This window comes from Phyllobates terribilis, unplaced genomic scaffold (assembly GCF_046119375.1).
Source record: "Phyllobates terribilis strain yellow unplaced genomic scaffold, ASM4611937v1 Scaffold_2__4_contigs__length_985480577, whole genome shotgun sequence".
NCBI lineage: Eukaryota > Metazoa > Chordata > Amphibia > Anura > Dendrobatidae > Phyllobates > Phyllobates terribilis.
In genome coordinates this window covers 294195556-294215514 of record NW_027362762.1, presented here as the reverse complement: position 1 = coordinate 294215514, position 19959 = coordinate 294195556, and the positions used below count along the sequence as shown (strand labels likewise).

The 19959-nt window shown below is 44.1% G+C and overlaps 1 protein-coding gene across 2 annotated transcripts in view; it reads right to left on the bottom strand.

The window, feature by feature from the left end:
* The window catches only part of UBAC2 (UBA domain containing 2), a 192000-nt gene that overhangs the window by 119412 nt on the left and 52629 nt on the right, over positions 1 to 19959 (bottom strand). The window lies entirely within an intron of this gene.

Here is a 19959-nt window from a genome sequence, read left to right as displayed (position 1 = left end):
GTGTATTTTAGAAATATCTTTAAATAAGACTGTTCTTGTAAATGGGAATTTGTTTTACCCAAAGTTAACTACTTAGTGTTAAAACTTTTGTTTTGAATGCCAGATTCCTTTAAAGCACCACGCCAGTGTGTTTTTTCAGCACTGGAGTGGTGCTTCTAATCTGAGGTCCAAGACAGTAGTTTTATACTTACCCACTCCCACTAGCTTCTTCACCTTTTATTGGCACCGCTCCAGTCCCGCGCCATCATCTTGTGACTGCAACTTCTGTCTGACCGTAAGTCAGAAGTAATGGTTAGTAGCTCTCAATTCAAGTCTATGAAAGCCAGAAAGAGGTTCTCATAGAATTGCATTGAAAAGTGATCTCCAGCTTGTTCCAGCAAGGACTTGAGCGATCCAGCAGGTCACAAACTGCTGGAGACTGACGGGAGCGGCGATATAAAGGTGAAGATGGCGGCATGTGAGTATAAGAGTAGGGACAGGTACATTAGATGCACCACTGTAGCAGTAATATATCAGGTCAAATGGGATCTGATTTTTATAGTTGGTCTGTTGTATAAAACAACAGTGCATAAAGCAGTATTATGATATTATCAACAAATGGCAAGGTTTACCAGCATTGCTCATCAAGCACCTGGGGTGTCACTCAGAAAGCAGACAGGCTGGTAGATCAATGGATCAGATTGATATACACCACCAGCATATCAAAGCTTTACAATTCACACAGCCTAATAGTCATTAAAGTTACAGGGCAGGAAAGACTAAGTGTAACACGAAGGGATGAGGGGAAGGGAGCCAAGACACTAGGGAAAGGGAGAGTGGAGACCTCCTAGGCTGATCTGATATCACCCTGTCTCCCTTATCGTCCTTATATTGGTTCCCCACCATTCGCCGCACAGGAACCTAAAACCCTGTATTTCCCTAGAGCTAGGCCCTGGATAGGGAAGAGGGATGAGCACCAGTCAGTCCCCACTAACAACTAAAGACAACAAGGGAGACAAACACAGGGGAAAGTAACTTAGTTGAGCCGACTTCAGAGAGATTACACACACGACCTCTTAGCATCAGGGAGGAAGTAAGCAGTCTGCAATAGCTCCAAGCCTTCGCAAGTGAAAATGTGAATATCACCAACACCTCCCTATAGCTAAATGAAAGTATTTAAACACCCAGGCCAGGGTGTTAATTAGAGCAGGAGGGAGGTAGCTGCTGGGTCCTAGAGTGAGACAGATTCTAAGAAGGTGTCTGTAATGCCAAACGAAGAGATCTCCTGCAACCTACTGCAAGGTGACTGTCTGTCACATCTGACACACCCGTTACAGGAGGACTGTAAAAAAACCGGTCTGTATATATCATAACATTTTGGGCCCCAAGTTTAACCACTTTACCGCCACACATAATACCTTGTTAGTTAGATCTTGGCATCATTTTAAAGCTCAGAATCTTAGCGTCCAAATTATACTAGCTCCTAATTTTCTGTAAAACATGGGTTAGAGTGTGTAGCCGGAAGTGCAGCATAGGTGATAACTTGCTTTAACTGGACCAGAATTTGGGCACATGATGCTGGGCGAAGTTCTGCTCACTCCTGGTGAGTAAAGGGCTGCAAGATTGTGAGCCATTTGCTCGCAGCAGGTAGGTGGCGCCATGACAGACGACATGGCGTGCTGTACATTTAATGGGAAATGGCAGATATTTCCATAAATAGTTATGGAGCAGCTTCTCTTCTAAGCTGGTTTCACTCACAGTCTGACAACAATTCTTTCAGAGTCTGGGCTACAGCCAACATTACATCAAGGTCTATAGTGAATAAGCTTCTTAATATATGGCATTTCGGTGCTATTTTGGTTCTATGGCTATTTTTTTTAAAGAAAGCAGCAATTGATCTGTGTATGGTGGTAGATATCGACAAATCTGGCCAAATTAGGATAAATAAGGTCCATCCTCCTATATTAAAAATGGAAAAGAAGTAGATACTACAGTATAAAGCAAATACTGGTACAGTTGGAGAGTTTGACAAGAGCCATTTCTGCAAACATCTCCAAGTCGTAAAATATAAAGAGACATAATGGAAGAACTGATGGCTGTGGACAGAGAATGACAAACTAAAGTGATTCACATTAGATCAAGAAAATAAATGCACGTTTCATTGCCTGCCCTAAAAATTCAGAGGAACCAATTAAGCTGTGCTACCACTAGGTGGTGCTAAAGGAGTGCATTTAAAAATCATTATGACCGAATGACAGACCTTCAATAGGTTAGTAAGGAATAAAATAGTAAAATAAATCAGTAGTAAAACAATAACAGACAAACTATGACAAATACACCTCAAACTATGACAAACACACCTCAATGATCCATTTTAAGTAAACCGTACGGATGTGATGGATTAAATATAAATAATCATATAAAGAGGACTGGTCACTTGCTCCAAGAAGTTAAACATCTTGTAAAAATCCCTGAGCTCCTCTGATTCTCCGTTTTACGCATTCTGATGTCCGTTTATCTCAAGTACAAGAAAAAAAGACCAATTATTTTTATTTCATCAGGAGTTTGATCATTGTGTGTGGTCCATGTGTCACCAGTTTTTCTCCACCGTCTCCCTTCTGACAGTCCATAAAAATCGGACTGCACTCGGATTTTTTCATGGACCTATAAACTTGCATTGCCAATTTTGATCACAGAAATGTGATAGGCCCTATAGACTATCATAGTTACAAGTGCTATCCATGAAAACCACAGATAGCAGTCATACGTAAAAAATAGATCTCTGAATGAGACCTTACAGAGATATTCACATTTGTTGCTTATGGAGCGTAGTATGTGAAATCTCTTCTTGCAGACCAACTGGGTAATTCTTCAGACTTCTCTGGGGGCATACATGTGACGCCCAGCTGCGCTTGGTATCACAGATCCTAGAAGAGTGCATTGATGGATTCCTCCACAAGAGGCCCCCATAAACATTCACACATCTCCACCTTCCACCTCAGACCAGCAGAGTGAGCCCGTTAGGGAGATAAATAGGGAAGGTGGAGCCAGGCAGTTCAGTTCCTGCAGTAGAGAAGCCTGAGAGAGGTCAGTCTGCAGTGGAGCTCAGTGATTCAGCAGTTCCTCTGAAGAGTTCAGCAAGTACAGGTCTGAATGCAGAGTTGAGCTCAGTTGAGTTGTAGCTCAGAATAGTGAGCTTAAGGTGTGCCGGCGCCATAAGATCGGTGAAGCGCGGCAAGCTGCCGTTAGTGTGTATAGCCTAGTGAGGGCCCGAGTAGGCCGAATGCGAGTGGACAGTTAGTACATAGGGGGCAGAGGAGCTTAACTGGCTCTCACCCTGAGGCAGTTACCGGACACTGGGTCCGAGCTTACCGGGATCTCTATGACCCAATAAGGCATAACCGGAATCCCTGGAGAACTACAGGTCCCAGGATCGCTAAAGTGCTGATACGTAACAGAGCTGGGAAACACATAGGCCCCGCAAGCCGAGGAGCGTGTATTCCAAGAGAAGGCCCTACCACAAGGTCAGCCAGCGCAGGACAGAGACAAAGTTAGGCCTAGCTCCAGGCAGGTCAGAAACTTACTACGCAGAGGCAAGAAACAGGAGGCCCTACACCCGCTCATTGGGGAGGATCCTGATATGCACCCTCACCCTACAGTGCTCCGGGACGTGCCTGAATTTCCATCAGTAAAAGGTACTGAAGTGACTATCGTGTCTGTCCCTGTTCTTGGTCTGACCCGGCTGGGTCACACCTCTGTCCTGCATCCCCCTTTCCGTACGCTGCCCTGAGGCCTAGCTCCACCTGTGGGGAGCTATACCATCTAGCTGCCTTATCACCGGCCTCAGTGGACTGCCGCAGCGCTGGTGAATCTCACCAGAAACCACAGGTGGCGTCACGAACTTTAATAAAACTAATAAACCGATCCCTTTTTAAAAGCTGACCCCAGAGTACGGGCCTGGGAGCCGACCACCGTGACATCCCCAAGGTCAGGCAAAAGGCCCGGGTACCGAGTCGTCCCCATCACCCTGGGCGAGTCATCTTTCCTGGCGTCACGAACAGGATTCTGTGCCCGCTGCAACGACAGAGTGTTATGCCCGTTGCCACCGGGTACTGTGCGCCTTTATTGAAGTGAACTGTATATTTGACTGTGGTGAAGATTGCCGCCATTGTTGGGCTGCCGAGCAAGAAGAAGGGCGAAACCGCGGGAAACTGAGGGGCGTACCTGCAAAAGAGCGCGAAGCCCCGGACAAGCCCTACGCCTTGACATCAAACCAAGAAGCGACAGGTCCTGAAAGGAGCGTCGCTGAATGCTCTGACGTAGGACGCAAGCGACGCAACGTCCTGAAGGCGACCGTCACCTGCGGAGCTGCGGCCTACCGGAAGAAAAGAAAAGAAGGTAGGCCACGGTTAGCTAGGGGGGCGCCAGAATGTCCGTGGAACAGCACGACGCCGGAAAACGTCCCTGACAATGAACTCGCACCCGATGCCGAGCAGGCCGAAGCGGCCGCTCCACCAGGAGCGCCTGTAACCTCTGTCATTCCCATAACTCTACCGTACATTCCTGGAGCTAAGTGGCTCCCCCAGTACAATGGCAAACCAGACACCCTGTCTGGATTCAAACGGAAGATTTGTGGTATCTTAGACATGTACTCTATGACAGGCAAGCAAAGGGCCGCTGTTGTATTAGGACAACTGACCGGTGCTGCGGAGCGGGAAGTGGAAACATGGTCGGCCGCAGACCAGGAGTAAGTGTCCGCAATCTTTAATAAACTACAGACTGTTTTTGAGGATCATACTGAGGCGGACCTCAGGATGAGGTTCTACAACTGTTCTCAACAGCCGGAGGACAATGTTCGGGACTACGCCTGGCATCTACAAGGGGCCCTGCGAGCTCTGAAACAGGTTAGTCCGACCAACATCGAAAATGAGAACAAAATGCTGAAGGAACAGTTTGTCCGCGGACTGAAGTCTCCTGAGGAGAGCAGGACTGTGCGTTGGTGGTCCCTGGATCATCCAGATGCCACCTTTGACAATCTTAAGGACATGGCTATAAAAGGACTGCAGCCTCTGGAAACAAATTCCATCCAATGTTACCAGGGTGGGGCTACCCCAGTGCCTGCAACACCCACCTTTTCCCTGGTGGCTGCTGAAGCCAAAGTTCCAGCAACGTCCCCTAGAGAACTGGACAATCTGTGCTCTGAAGTGCGTCAGTTGAGCAAAACCCTGACCACTGTGCTGAGTGCTCTGCAGCTGCGGACGGAGCCCGAGGAGGGAGGGAAGATCCTGTTAGCTGATAGCCCTGAGGATGTCCCCTGGATGTGTAGGAGGAGGAGGCCAACACCACCCTCTACGAGGACCAGTGACCAGCGCCGTCCACAGAAGGACCCTACCTGCTACCGCTGTCGTAAGATCGGACGCAAAGCCCAGAATTGTCCTTTAAACGAGAAAACCCTGGGGCCGAGGGCCGACACCCAGGAGTAAATTCCCCAGGCCCATCAGACTGGTACAACAGGTTCGTCGGAGGAAGACCTTTCCTGTCCATTGTGTTGGGCGGGATCCCGACGCACGCTCTGCTGGACACAGGATCTCAGGTAACCATCATGCCTGACGTCCTCTACAAGAGGTTCTGGTCCATGGACGACCTACGTCCGCCAGCTCCAAATCTTTCTGTTTATGCCTCAAATGGACTCCCCCTTAACCTAATAGGGGTTAAGAATGTGACTGTAAAGGTGGGGAGAGTGGAGCTGAAGGACCAGGGGCTAATTGTAGTAGAGACTAATCCTGATGACACCAATCCGTATATGGTACTTGGCACTAACATTGTTGGTAACTGTTTGGGAGAAGTTGTGTTCTTGCTCCAACAGATAGCTGACACTGCCAGACCAGGACAGAGGAGGGCGCTGAAGAAGGAGATCCGAGTCCTGATGTACCAACAGCAAGTAAGGTTAACAGAAGGGGAAATCGGTAATGTGCGGGTAACGGACCCCATACCCATTGTCATCCCCCCAATGAGTGAAATGCTCATCTGGTGTAGAGCTGCTATAGGTCTTAGAGGACAGAGCTACCAGGCGGTAGTAGAACCCCTTTGCTCCAAGCACAGACCCACGCTCTTAACCGCCAGAGGAGTGGTAGATGTAGGCAATGGGAGGGTGCCCCTCCGTCTTCTCAACTGTGGGGAAGATGAGGGCAGATAGCCACGTTATGCCACTGTTGCCAAATTACATGCTGTAAATAACAATTGTATTCACAAGGCGGAGTCCTTAACCTCACCAGATGAAGTGGAGGATAATGACCCTGCAACCGCGGTGGAGGACTGGTGTCAACAGCTTCATGTTGGGACAGACACCACTCCTGCCCATCAAAAACAGGGTGTACACCGGGTGGTTCAAGAATACTCGCAGGTGTTCAGTAGACATCCACTTGACTTCGGGAGGATTAAGGGGGTTCAATACCATATCCCCACAGGCGACCATCCCCCAATCAAAGAACGTTACAGGCCTATACCACCAGTTCACTACCAGAAGGCTAAGGAAATGTTGTACGACATGAGAAAGGTGGGGGTAATAAGGGATAGTTGTAGTCCCTGGGCAGCTCCCCTAGTGCTAGTTAGGAAAAAGGACGAGAGCATGAGAATGTGTGTAGATTACCAACAAGTAAATCGCATTACACATAAAGATGCATACCCTTTGCCACGCATAGAGGAGTCGCTAGCTGCCTTAAAGTCTGCAAATTACTTTTCCACCCTTGACCTCACTAGTGGGTACTGGCAAGTAGCTGTGGCTGAGGAGGATCGGGAGAAGACGGCCTTTACAACCCCGATGGGACTCTGCGAGTTCAACAGTATGCAGTTTGGACTCTGCAATGCCCCCGGGACGTTCCAGAGATTGATGGAGTGCTGCCTAGAACACCGCAACTTCGAGACTGTGTTACTTTGCCTGGACTATGTAATAGTGTACTCCAAAACGTACGAGGACCACTTGAAACACCTGGCAGAGGTATTTGAGTCACTGTCCTGGTAAGGGATGAAGCTGAAGCCCTCAAAGTGCCACCTGCTCAAGTGAAAGGTACAGTACCTGGGGCACATTGTCAGTCCATAAGGGGTAGCACCAGACCCCGAGAAGATCACTGCCATCCAGAAGTGGCCGGAGCCGAAGAACCTCAAGGAGGTGTGTCAGTTCCTGGGACTAGTAGGATACTACCGGAGGTTTGTAAAAGACTATACTAAGAAAGCAGCTCCTCTGCAAGACCTCCTGGTAGGGCAGTCCCCCAAAGGCAGAAATCCCCCATTCCACCGGGGTAAGGAGCAAGCCGAGTCATTTCAGGAGATGAAGGAGATCCTGATGGGCGATGAGATCCTAGCCTACCCTGACTACAGCCAACCGTTCCTTGCTGTATACTGATGCCAGCAACGAAGGGCTGGGCGCTGTCCTAAGTCAGAAGCAGAATGGCCAGGAGAAGGTAATCGCATAGGCAAGCAGGAAGCTCCGCCCGACCGAGAGGAACCCAGAGAACTACAGCAGCTTTAAGTTGGAGTTCCTGGACTTGGTCTGGGCCATCACTGAGAGATTTAAGCACTACTTGGCCTCCAGCAAGTTCACTGCCTACACTGACAATAACCCCTTGACCCATCTTGAAACAGCTAAGTTGGGGGCACTGGAACAACGATGGATGGCTCGGCTGTCAAATTACCAATTTACAATTAAATACCGGGCGGGCCGCAAGAACGCTTTGCTAGGGGGGAATGTGACGCCCAGCTGCGCTTGGTATCACAGATCCTAGAAGAGTGCATTGATGGATTCCTCCACAAGAGGCCCCCATAAACATTCACACATCTCCACCTTCCACCTCAGACCAGCAGAGGGAGCCCGTTAGGGAGATAAATAGGGAAGGTGGAGCCAGGCAGTTAAGTTCCTGCAGTAGAGAAGCCTGAAAGAGGTCAGTCTGCAGTGGAGCTCAGTGATTCAGCAGTTCCTCTGAAGAGTTCAGCAAGTACAGGTCTGAATGCAGAGTTGAGCTCAGTTGAGTTGTAGCTCAGAATAGTGAGCTTAAGGTGTGCCGGCGCCATAAGATCGGTGAAGCGCGGCAAGCTGCCGTTAGTGTGTATAGCCTAGTGAGGGCCCGAGTGGGCCGAAGGCGTGTGGAGAGTTAGTACATAGGGGGCAGAGGAGTTTAACTGGCTCTCACCCCGAGGCAGTTACCGGACACCGGGTCCGAGCTTACCGGGATCTCTATGACCCAGTAAGGCATAACCGGAATCCCTGGAGAACTACAGGTCCCAGGATCGCTAAAGTGCTGATACGTAACAGAGCCGGGAAACACATAGGCCCCGCAAGCCGAGGAGCGTGTATTCCAAGAGACGGCCCTACCACAAGGTCAGCCAGCGCAGGACAGAGACAAAGTTAGGCCTAGCTCCAGGCAGGTCAGAAACTTACTACGCAGAAGCAAGAAACAGGAGGCCCTACACCCGCTCATTGGGGAGGATCCTGATATGCACCCTTCACCCTACAGTGCTCCGGGACGTGCCTGAATTTCCATCAGTAAAAGGTACTGAAGTGACTATCGTGTCTGTCCCTGTTCTTGCTCTGACCCGGCTCGGTCACCTCTGTCTTGCATCCCCCTTTCCGTACGCTCCACCTGTGGGGAGCTATACCATCTAGCAGCCTTATCACGGGCCTCAGTGGACTGCCGCAGCGCTGGTGAATCTCACCAGAAACCACAGGTGGCGTCACGAACTTTAATAAAACTAATAAACAAACCAATCCCTTTTTAAAAGCTGACCCCAGAGTACGGGCCCGGGTGCCGACCACCGCGACATCCCCAAGGTCAGGCAAAAGGCCCGGGTACCGAGTCGTCACCATCACCCTGGGCGAGTCATACACTTTCACTCTTCCTTCCTAGACAATGTCAATCACATCTTAGAATCTTAGACTGCTATAGCGATAATTGGCAGCATCTGGGAGGAATGAAATTGCACTCCAGAAACGTCCAGTTGGTCAGGTCAGCAAGCAAAGATTTCACATAGTGCGATCCAAAAGTAACAAATATGAATATCTCTGAGGCCTCTTTCACACATCCAGATATTTCCCTTACTGCAAAAACCAGTCCCTGACTGGCAACAGTGTGCCGCATCAGAATCACACGCTGTTCCCAATCACCGGGTGCTGCAGGCAAGTCTCATTATTGTCCCCTGCTGGTGCTGAGATCAGCGCGAGCAAGGGACAGTTTTGAGAGTAGTATTCTGCTCCTGCTGTCTCCAAGTGTAAAAATAAGAATAAAATAAACAAATCATTATACTCGCCTCAAGCCAACATGCACGCTGAGGAAGAATGCCTCAGATGGATTACAGCGTGGGACACTTATTTAATCTTCGGACAGGCTAGTATAACGATTTGTTTATTTTATTCTAATTTTTACACACGGAGACAGTAGGAGCAGAATACTACTCTCAAAATTGTCCCTTGCTCGCGCTGATCACAGGGCAAGCAGGGGACAATGACAAGACTTGCCTGCAGCACCAGACGCTTGGGAACAGCGCTAATTGTACCACTGATTCCCAGGAGCCGGTGTCACACTGATGACACGTGGATGTTATCCGTGTGTCATCAGTGTACACGTGTGTGTGACGTTTTAGTGCCCATGCTGCATGTAAAACACGGACATGTCAGCGTATTTTGCCCATGGATACACAGTCCGTGAAAACACACTGACATGTGCGCAGACTCATTCATTTGAAAGGGTCTATGTGTGTCAGTGTCTCCAGTAAGTGAGAAAACTGTCACTGCACATACAGGACACATGGATGTGTGAATGAGGCCTAATAAAGTGGCACAGAGCAGAATGGAAAAAAGCAGCAGAATCAGAGGAGCTCAGGATTTTTACAAGGTATTTAGCTAAATTTTTTTGAACAAGTGACAGGTCCTCTTTAAAGAGATTGTCCGGTCCAAACCGATAAGTCTGCAGTCACTCTGTGTGACTGTAGACTTATGAATCCCACCAGCACATGCACTGTGCTCTACGAGGATTCACTGGTTTCTGAGCCGGGATCGGAGGGTTTGTAAACATATTCCCTGCCAGAGCCCGTCTAGTGGGCGTGACCTCGCTCCATATACTTTAGTGATTCAGCCGGCCAGTGGGTGTGACCGATTAGAGGGCGTGGCGTTGCTCCATGCAAGTGTGTGGAAGCGAGGCCGTGCCCATACCATCCGGTCCCATGTCAGAAACCGACGAATCCCTGCAGCACACAGTACGTGCACTCGGGGGGATTCATAAGTCAGCAGTTTTACACAGCGGTTTCTCAAGCTTTTCCAATCAAAACAGCCAGTAAAAAATGGACAGAATATGCATGGCACTCAAGTGCTGTCTATTTTTTTGGGGACTTGTAGATTTGCATTGCAGAGTTTGATCAGTGATTTGGATCAAAATTGGACATGCCTGTGATTTGATATTGACCACTCGGTTCACAAATATACACAAATATCTGAACAGCCCCATAAAGTATAATGGGCGTGAGTTCTATCAGTGAAGAACGCACATATAACTCTATTGTGAAAATCTTATGTCTGAATGAGTTCTTTACAGTGTGTGGTACTAGGCTCTGCTTGCCGGGTCGAGCAATCATCACGTTGTTACAAGTGTGCAAATCGCATCCTTGAGGTCATGTAACGACTGATTGAACCAACAACCAGAGTGTTAAAGGCCTGCAGTGATTGCATATTTATAAAGTCGGGCTTAAAAGTCACAAGCAAGCCACATCTGCACCCCATCATCAGGCTAGCGTAACTTGCAAAGCACAAAGTTAAACCAAAATCACTAAACCTTTTCTAATACTAGATGCAACACATTTAACAGAAGACATGCAACCGTTGATACATTAACCTAATAGTGGTTATAGGGGTTTTCCAACCTGTGGAAATTTCTGCCAAGCACTTCAGCTTTCTGAATATGAACAGTGGGTAACGTCCACACTGTTGGGATTCAGTTCCAGTTGGTCGAGGGTTCGTCATGCAACAAGATCTGCTTCTTGCAATGTTCTATTTGAAATACTTTCGATCACGTGCTAACTAAATTCTCAACGGCTTCTCTCAAATGTTTTACTGAGAGAAGTGCATGACAATCTAGTCAGCACAGGACCACAATTATAGAAATCACATACCTGCTCAATTACAAAGCTGCACAACACAGCGCCGGCAATTGTATAGTGTGTAGCTGTGTAGTTACGTTCCACAACTAAGCACATCCAGCCATCACCGGCACTGGAAACAACTGATCAAAGTGGGCACGGTGTCACCCCCCCTCCATCAGATATAGATGACCTCTCTTAAGGATTGGCCTTGAATATAAAAATCCTGGACAACTCCTTTAAATGTGTTACAATTTATTTAACAGAAAATGTGGTGCTTTTGGTTTAACTTTGTGGCTTTCAAGTTAGCCTAGCCTACTTGTGGGGTGTGGTAGCCAATGAGCTCAGCTGCTCTGAGTGTGGCATTCCATCTACACTGGTAGAGCCGGTGAGCTTGGTGATTGGCTCACGAGTGGTTGAATTGACATCAACGCCGCAGCCAATGACACATATGAGAAGCAGAGGTAGAGCACAGACTTGCCAGTGGACCCAGGGAATGCGAGCACAGTGCGGTTTATTTTTTTTATAACAAATTGTCCCTCTGGAAGAAAATTAACTAAAAGGGGACAACCCCTTTAAGCCTGATTTCCTAAATATTCAATCTCCACAGACCTTTAACTATTATATTCCTCCAACCATCCAAAAATATCACTTCAAAATTCAGTGTCTGTTTCCTGGACTATACCACGCTATTTTTAAAGAGACACTGTGTGTGTATTTTAACTCCTTCATGTCATTTGACATAGATGTATGTTCACAATCGAGAAGGTGTTCCCACAATATGACATACTGGTATGTCATGGTGATCATGAGGGCCCAGGAGCTGTGCCCAAATGATCATTCCAGGGAGCTTGCCTGAACTGACAGCTGAGCCCATGCAGCAACAATGGGCTCTGGGTCTGCATACTACTCTGGTTTGGTATGCCCAACCATTAGCAGGTTCTAGCAGGCCATTTGTCACTGTGAAACTGATACACCTAATGCACAGCAATACAAAAGTATTGCAGTCAATTAGAACTGTGATAAAAGTTTTAAGTCTCATAGTTGAATTAAGTTAACAAGGTAAAGGAGTATTCCGGTTTTGGAAAACTCCTTTCAACCCACTGCAGTTTGTTTCTAAAAAACAAACTGGGTTTTACCCACCCTGCCTAGGTCCAGCACTCAGCCTCCGCTGCGGCTCCTGGTGTCTGTTATTATCTAATGTATAGAAGTAAAAAATGAGAAAAGGTATCTCCAACAAAGACATAAACAATGGCCACTCACTAAATTATGATATCAATAGCAAATTGTGAGCAGCGTTATAAAACGTAGATTTTAATAATAAAAAAAAATATATTAAAATGATAGCCAGAATTTATTCTAACAAATAGGTGATCAGATAACCGGGAGATTAATATGGTTTATCTGTTACACCAGAGAGAGGAGTATCTTTCCCTGTTCGGACAGATATTATCCAGTATCAGACTGTCATTCAACATCAAATAAGACAATACAGACAGATGGTTTGTTAATGAGCTACAGTGATAGCCCAGATAGTGGTCAGACCTAAAGGCCCCGTCACACTTAGCGACGCTGCAACGATCCCGACAACGATACGACCTGTCAGGGATCGTTGCTGCGTCGCTATGTGGTCGCTGGTGAGCTGTCAAACAGGCAGGCTCACCAACGATCAGGGGAGCAGCGACATCGTGGAAAGAATCTTTCCACGATGTCCTGCTCCTGGTTACGAGCCTGCTGAAGCAGGAGCAGGCTGGTAACTATGGTAAACATCGGGTTACTAGGGGCACACGCGCACCTAGTAACCCGTTGTTTATCATGGTTACCACTCTGCTACAGTGAGCGGGAGGTTACCGCTCACTTTAGCAGGCTCGTAACCATGATAAACAGCGGGTTACTAGGTGCGCGTGTGCCCCTAGTAACCCAATGTTTACTATAGTTACCAGCCTCATCGCTGCTCCCGCTGGTCACACACAGCGATGTGTGCTGACCAGAGGGAGAGCAACGACCAAAAAATGGTCCAGGACACTTTGCAGCGATCAGCGACCTCACAGCAGGGGCCTGATCGTTGCAAAGTGTCACACATAGCGACATCGCTGGTGAGGTCGCTGTTGCGTCACCAAAACCGTGAAACAGCAGCGATCTCGCTAGCGATCTCGCTATGTGAGACGGGGGCTTTATGAACAGGCAACACCAATGTCATAAAAATAGAAACATTTAGTAATTTAGCTTATGTACAGTCCTGCTCACTGTTATTGGCACCCATTGAGTTTAAGTACATAATGTGGAATATCTCCTGGAAAAAATGAATCAAGTGAAACAATTTTTTTTTGTATAGAGCATAATACATAAAGGAGCAAATGATAAACAATAATTTAAAACAAAAAACAATGGGGAAAATAGAAAAACCGAAAGCTTGCTGTGACACTGGTATTGGCACCCTTTACATTAATTTAGTATGGAAACACATTTTGACTCACTGTGGTAAATCACAAAAGAGATTCTCCTGTGATTGTTGGTGCCCATATGAATTAGCCATGATGACTTCAGTGTTTTAAAAAGCCACATGGAAGGGCCCTGTTCCTTTGTCACAATAGTGAAGACAAAGGATCTGTCTGAGGACATCAGAACTGCTATTATTAGCAAACACAAGACTTCCAAAGGGTATAAGGCAATCTCCAAAGACCTTGGTATCCCAGTTTCAACAGTGCACAATGTTATTAAGAAGTTTGCCAAGCATGGAACCGTCAGGGACCTCCCTGGATGTGGGGGAAAGAGGAAAATTAACAAGAGATGTCTTCGCAGGTTGGTGCGAATGGTGGAAAAAACACCACGTCAAACAACCAAAGACCTGAAGGCCAACCTGGAACAGTCTGGGGTCATGATTTCAACAAGTACCATACGCCGCACACTAAACCAAGCAGAGCTTTATGGGCAAAGGCCAAGGAAGAAACCATTGCTGAACAAAAGACATAAAAAGGAATGACTGATCTTTGCCAAAGAGTACCTTGACAAACCACAATCCTTCTGGAAAAATGTTCTGTGGACAAATTAAACAAAAATAGAGCTTTTTGGCAATGCAAAGCAACAGTTTGTTTACAAATGGCGCAATGAAGCTGATAAGGAAAAGAACACCTTACCAACAGTTAAGCATGGTGAAGGATCCATAATGCTGTGGGGTTGCTTTGCTGCATCTGGTACTGGTGGCCTTGACCGTATCCCAGGAATCATGAAATCAGAGAATTATCAAGAGATTTTAGAGTGAAATGTCCTACCCAGTGTAAGAAAACTTGGTTTGAGTCGAAGATCATGAGTCCTCCAGCAAGACAATGACCCAAAGCACACATCCAAAAGTACACAGGAATGGTTGAAAAATAAAAAATGGACTGTTTTAAAATGGCCAGCAATGAGTCCTTCCATTGGGAAAAAGAACCCTGCAAACATTCAAGAGCTTGAACGAACTGCAAAGGAAAAGTGGGAGAAAATTCCAACTGAGAAGTGCAAGAAGCTTATAGATGGCTACAAGAAATGTTTGGAGGTTGTCATCAATGCCAAAGGGTGTGCAACCAAGTATTAATAAGGGGTGCCTTTAATTCTACACATGCTGTTTATTGTTTCTTCTTTGAAATTGCAACATGGAAGTTGAAAAAAGTTGTTGTATTACTTTGGACCACTAATTAAAAAATCCTGAGGATATAATTTTGGTAAATTTCCATTTATTTCTAAAGATATTGTACAGTCTATGAAAAAAATGAAAGGGTGCCAATAATGGTGAGCAGCACTGTAGTGGTGCAGAAAGTGGTCAGACTTTACCAAGTAACAGTAACGTGCCTAGTCACATTTATTATTCGTAATGAATCATCTCAAAGATGTATGGGGAAGGAACGTTCTCACCCATTTCGTGGATCTGGGTTCAGAAGTATTAGGGTTTTTATCAGCACTGCAGTCCTCCAGGACCCCAAGAGGTAACTCAAGGCATGTCCTATCAATCCCTGCAAAGAATAGTCAGGCCCTAAGACCCTCAATAACTTCCGCTCTTAGAAGGGCAGTCAACAACTAACCCTTCAAATAAATCGCCCTACAAGCTTCCATTATGCTTAACATGTTTCCACCGCTAGGATTCATCAGGTCAATCTATTGCACATTAAAATTTGATTGATAACATGGGCTTGGATGTCGTCATACCAGCTACAGAACAAGTACGGTATCTATCAGCCTGGCATCATACATGAGCTATCAGCTTGGCATCATGCATGATCTATGATCCTAGATTCATGCATTTAATAAGGGTTGTCCATTTTGCTGGTAGCCAAAAAGCTCCTTCCAAAGAAATCCAGCCATATTTAAACTCCAAAACCAAATGGTCCTCCATTCTGAGCCTCACAGTGTGCTCAAACCACAGTTAGGGTCCACGTATATGGAATTACTGTAGCAGGAAAAACCCAATTAATAAATTACAGGTGCATGTCTCCAGCACCACAAGCTGGGCACAATGTACTGTAAGCTAAAAACAGTCAGACACCCGTAGATGAATTCCTATGCAATTTATGAAATGGAGTCACTTTTGGGGCATTTCATGCTATTGTGGAACCTTAGGGGGCTCTGCAAATGCCACCTGCAAATTATTCCAAAGTTTTTTGTCTTCAAGTCTCAATGTTTAAAAAATTCTGTGAAACACCTGTGGATTCAAGATTCTCATCACACCCCTAGATGAATTCTTTGAGGGGTGTATTTTACAAAATGGGGTCACTTGTTGAGGGTTTCTTCTATTTTGGCACCTCAGGGTCTCTGCAAATGCAACATGGCAATCTATTCCAGCCAAATGTGTGCTCCAAAACACAAAACTTTTCAAGTCCTACTACGTGCTCAATCAGTACTGTTCAGATGGCGTATTGCCATGTATGGGAGAAATTGCATATTGTGTGGTCCATTTTCTATTACCTCTATTGAAAAAAAAAGGAGACTTAGGGAACATTTTACCGAAAAAAAAATGTAATTTGTAATTTTCTCATTTTCTAGCGTTAACTCTGATAAAGCACCTGTAGGGTGACGTCCACTTCAAGGGCTGATCTTCATGCTCCCTGCTTGCCATTTCTCTACATAAATTGATCCCTAAGAGATTAACGAAGATCTTTGGGGAATATTTTTTCCTTTATTTATAATTTTATTCTCGCTGTAATTGGGGTATCTCTAAGAGCCCCACTAAGCCTCACTAAGAGCCCCACTTACACCAACTTCAAACAATCAGTATTTCACATCAGTATTTGTAAGCCAAAATCAGGAGTGGAACAGTCAGAGGAAAAGTATAAGAGAAACATGTCACCACTTCTGTATTTTTCATCCATTCCTAGTTTTGACTGATGAAATACTGAACATGTGAACATGGCATTACAGGCTAAAACCGCAGTGATATAAGTTACAGTAGAGATGACCTGGGTCTGCTAGGACAGTAGTAGCTTTGTCTGACAGCCGGAGATCTGACCTGCTGCTGCTAGATTGCAGGAGCAGGTGCTTTAGCAAATGTAAATGTATGGAGTGGCTTTAAAGTACCTTCTCCTGCAATCTAGCATGAATGTGATGGTGAGGAGATGCTTTGCTCGTGATAACGTTGGTGATGCCATTCCATCTGGTTGGCACTTATTGGGACTATCATTTTAAATGACCCAAAACACACCTTCAGGCTAAATTAGGCCTATGTGACCAAGAAGGAGAGGGGATGAAGTACTGAAAATGAGGACATAGCCTCCACAAGCATTCGATCTCAATCAAACTGAAATGTAGGAGATGAGTTGGACCGCAAGGTCAAGGGAAAGCTGCCAACAAGTGCTCAGCATGAAAAAGAGAAAATCCTTCAGCCGTGATTCCAGGTAAAACATTAACTTTATTCCAATTAGATTAAAAAAGTGACATGCTGGTCCTCTTGGAACACAATTTTTCCTCCAAGCAAGAGAATCCTCTTTATATGATGTTTTATTACTTTGCCAGAATTCTTTTAATCTATACTTCATTCTATGTTGTTTTTGCATTTGGTATGTTAACGTTGTGGTGCAATTATGTTAAGATGATCTTCTTCATTTCCTTTTTTTTTTTTTTTTTTCTCTCTCTTCCTCCCTACCCCATTTTCGCTTTTCCTTTATTTGGTTGCCTTTCCTTTCCCTTCATCCCTTTCCTGACCCATTGTTCCCTATACTGTAAAAATCTCCTAATAAAAAGAATTTTAAAGAAAAAAGTGACATGCTCAAGCACATCCAAGTATAACATGCGACTTTCTTATGTGTTTCAGACTGTGATTCAGTCATTATTCATGGATAACAAAAATGAAAAACATTAATTGTGTTGCTACCATTTCAAGGCTGGAGCCTTTGATAGATAAATTGCAGCCACATGAAGCACAGTAATTGAAACTCGTGGCTCCAAAAATTGCTTCCTACAAAATGGTGCAACATTGTCTATAGAATACCTTAGGTGAAAACAAATAGGTGTGCATAATAGCTGAGCAATAACATTGGTATAAAAGAGTTTGGTATGACAAAAATATGATAAAAGTAAAAAAGAGAATATAAACCCAATCAAGAGACAAATAGATCAAATAAGACAAAATAAACAATAAAACAAATTAAACGGAAAATGACACTACACTGAAAAGCTGAAAATCAACATGGAAAAATTATATTTAACACATGTACAGCGAATGTGGTTGTTGGATATTCTTATATTTTTACATTTGTTGTACTCCACCTCCCCACAAAAAATGTATATATTTTCTATATCCCAGAAACTCCATATGTCAATATTATTTGGTAAAAACCAGGACAGATGATACATGTTGTTTACTGACACAGAAAAAATGACCCATTAAAATGTATCATGCAAATGATTATAAAAACAAATAAACAAGAAGTATTAATTTTTAAAAAAATATTGAAAGAAAATTAAAGATGAAAATATGAATATAAATTATGCCAACACTACACTATAATACAAATATATTTACTTTAGGACAATGTATTAGGACTAGATCATATTGTAAAAAAACAGCAGGGAACACTATTCTTAAAGCTAGAGAGAAATTGCCAAAAAGAAGTGGTGACGTCCAACATCTACTAACCACAGAAACTTTCTGGATTTTAAATTTACAAACTAGATTTCCCACAGGCATGAACCTCAAAAGGTACGTTACATTTCATTATTAATAATTCATAATTTATGTTCATGTTTTAATTATTCATTTTCTTTCATAATTTTTGGGGAAAATTACGGTAATAATTTTTATTTATTTGTATCTATAATCCTTTACAGGATAGATCTACAATGGGCCTTTTTCCTGTGTGCAGTAAACATGTCTTGGTTTTTACCAAATAATATTGTCATATGAAGTTTCTAGGATATAAAAAATATATGCATTTTTTGTAGGGATATGGAGTACAACGAATGTAAAAATCTTAAGGATATCCAAGAAGCCCATTTGCTGTACATGTTTTAAATATAATTTTCCATGCTGATTTCAGCTTTACAGTGTAGGGTAATTTTTTGTTTAATTTGTTTTATTATTTATTTTGTATTATTTGATCCATATGTCTCTTGAATGGGTTTACATTCCCTTGGTTTTTTTGTTTTTAATCATATTTTTGTCATACCCTATTATACGCTGAAACGTGCGTTGGGGTGGGCACATTATTTCTGCTGCTCCCATACAGGTATACATTTACTTCAATCATTGTTACATTCAGATATACTGGGAGCGTCTTCTCTTTAGGTATCTATGCACTATACTATGGCACTTTGCTAGTCTCAAATAGACATACTTACTCGCTTGCATATCTATTCTTCTATGGGCTAACACCACAATGTCTATTGTGCCATTATACTTCTTTTTATATATTCTATGATACCTTTCTATATATATGGCATTACTATAATTACATGTGTATGTTGTATAACCCATAAGTGTGTTTTAGATACCTAGCAGTGTCTTTTTCCTTTATATCTATTTATCAATTCAATTGTGGTTTCTATTTATATTATTCATGCTTACCACTTTGAACAGCGCCAGCTTTTCTTCTGGTTGTTCTCTTCCCCTGTGCACCAAATCCTTAATCAATAAAGTTGTGATTTACTTTTCACCTAAACATTATTGGCCTTTTGTTAGGTATTCTCTTCGTTTTTGGGTTTTCATGTACATCTACATTGTGCACATTCCAATAAGAACAAGAAAAGCCATTGCATGAACAGGTGACTACAAACTTTTGACCGCGACTGTATAGCATTATTATCAGCACACAAATAGTGACAAACTAGACTTTAATTTTTTCGTCACAGTTTGCTCTAACAAGCCACACTTGAGAGAAGGCCAACATTTAGGCTATGTTCACACATTGCGTTTTTTCAGTGTTTTTTTTAATGTGTTTTTTGATGCAACTTATCAGCTGCGTTTTACACTACCAGCAAAGTTTATGAGATTCCAGAAATCTCATGCACACAGCTTGGTTTTTATTTGATCAGGATTTTGTACTTTGCATGTTTTTTTTGCAGAATAGAGCATGTCACTTCTTTCAGTGTTTTTTCACCCATTGGAAGTAATGAGTGGTGAAAAAAACGCTGAAAAAATGCACCAAAAACGCAGGTGTCAGGTTTTTCAGCGTTTTTTTGTGCCAAAACCAAAATTAATTTTTTTTTTTCACTGAACTTTATGTACATGCATAAAGAGACTAAAGGACAGTGAAAAAAACGCACCAAAAAACAAGCAAAAAAGCAACAAAAATCCTGAACAAACCTCCTGGCAAGAGATCAGGCTTTGCTGCAGAAAAAAAAAAAAGTTGAGAAAACCAATGTGTGAACATAGCCTAACAGTGTTTTCCAGTA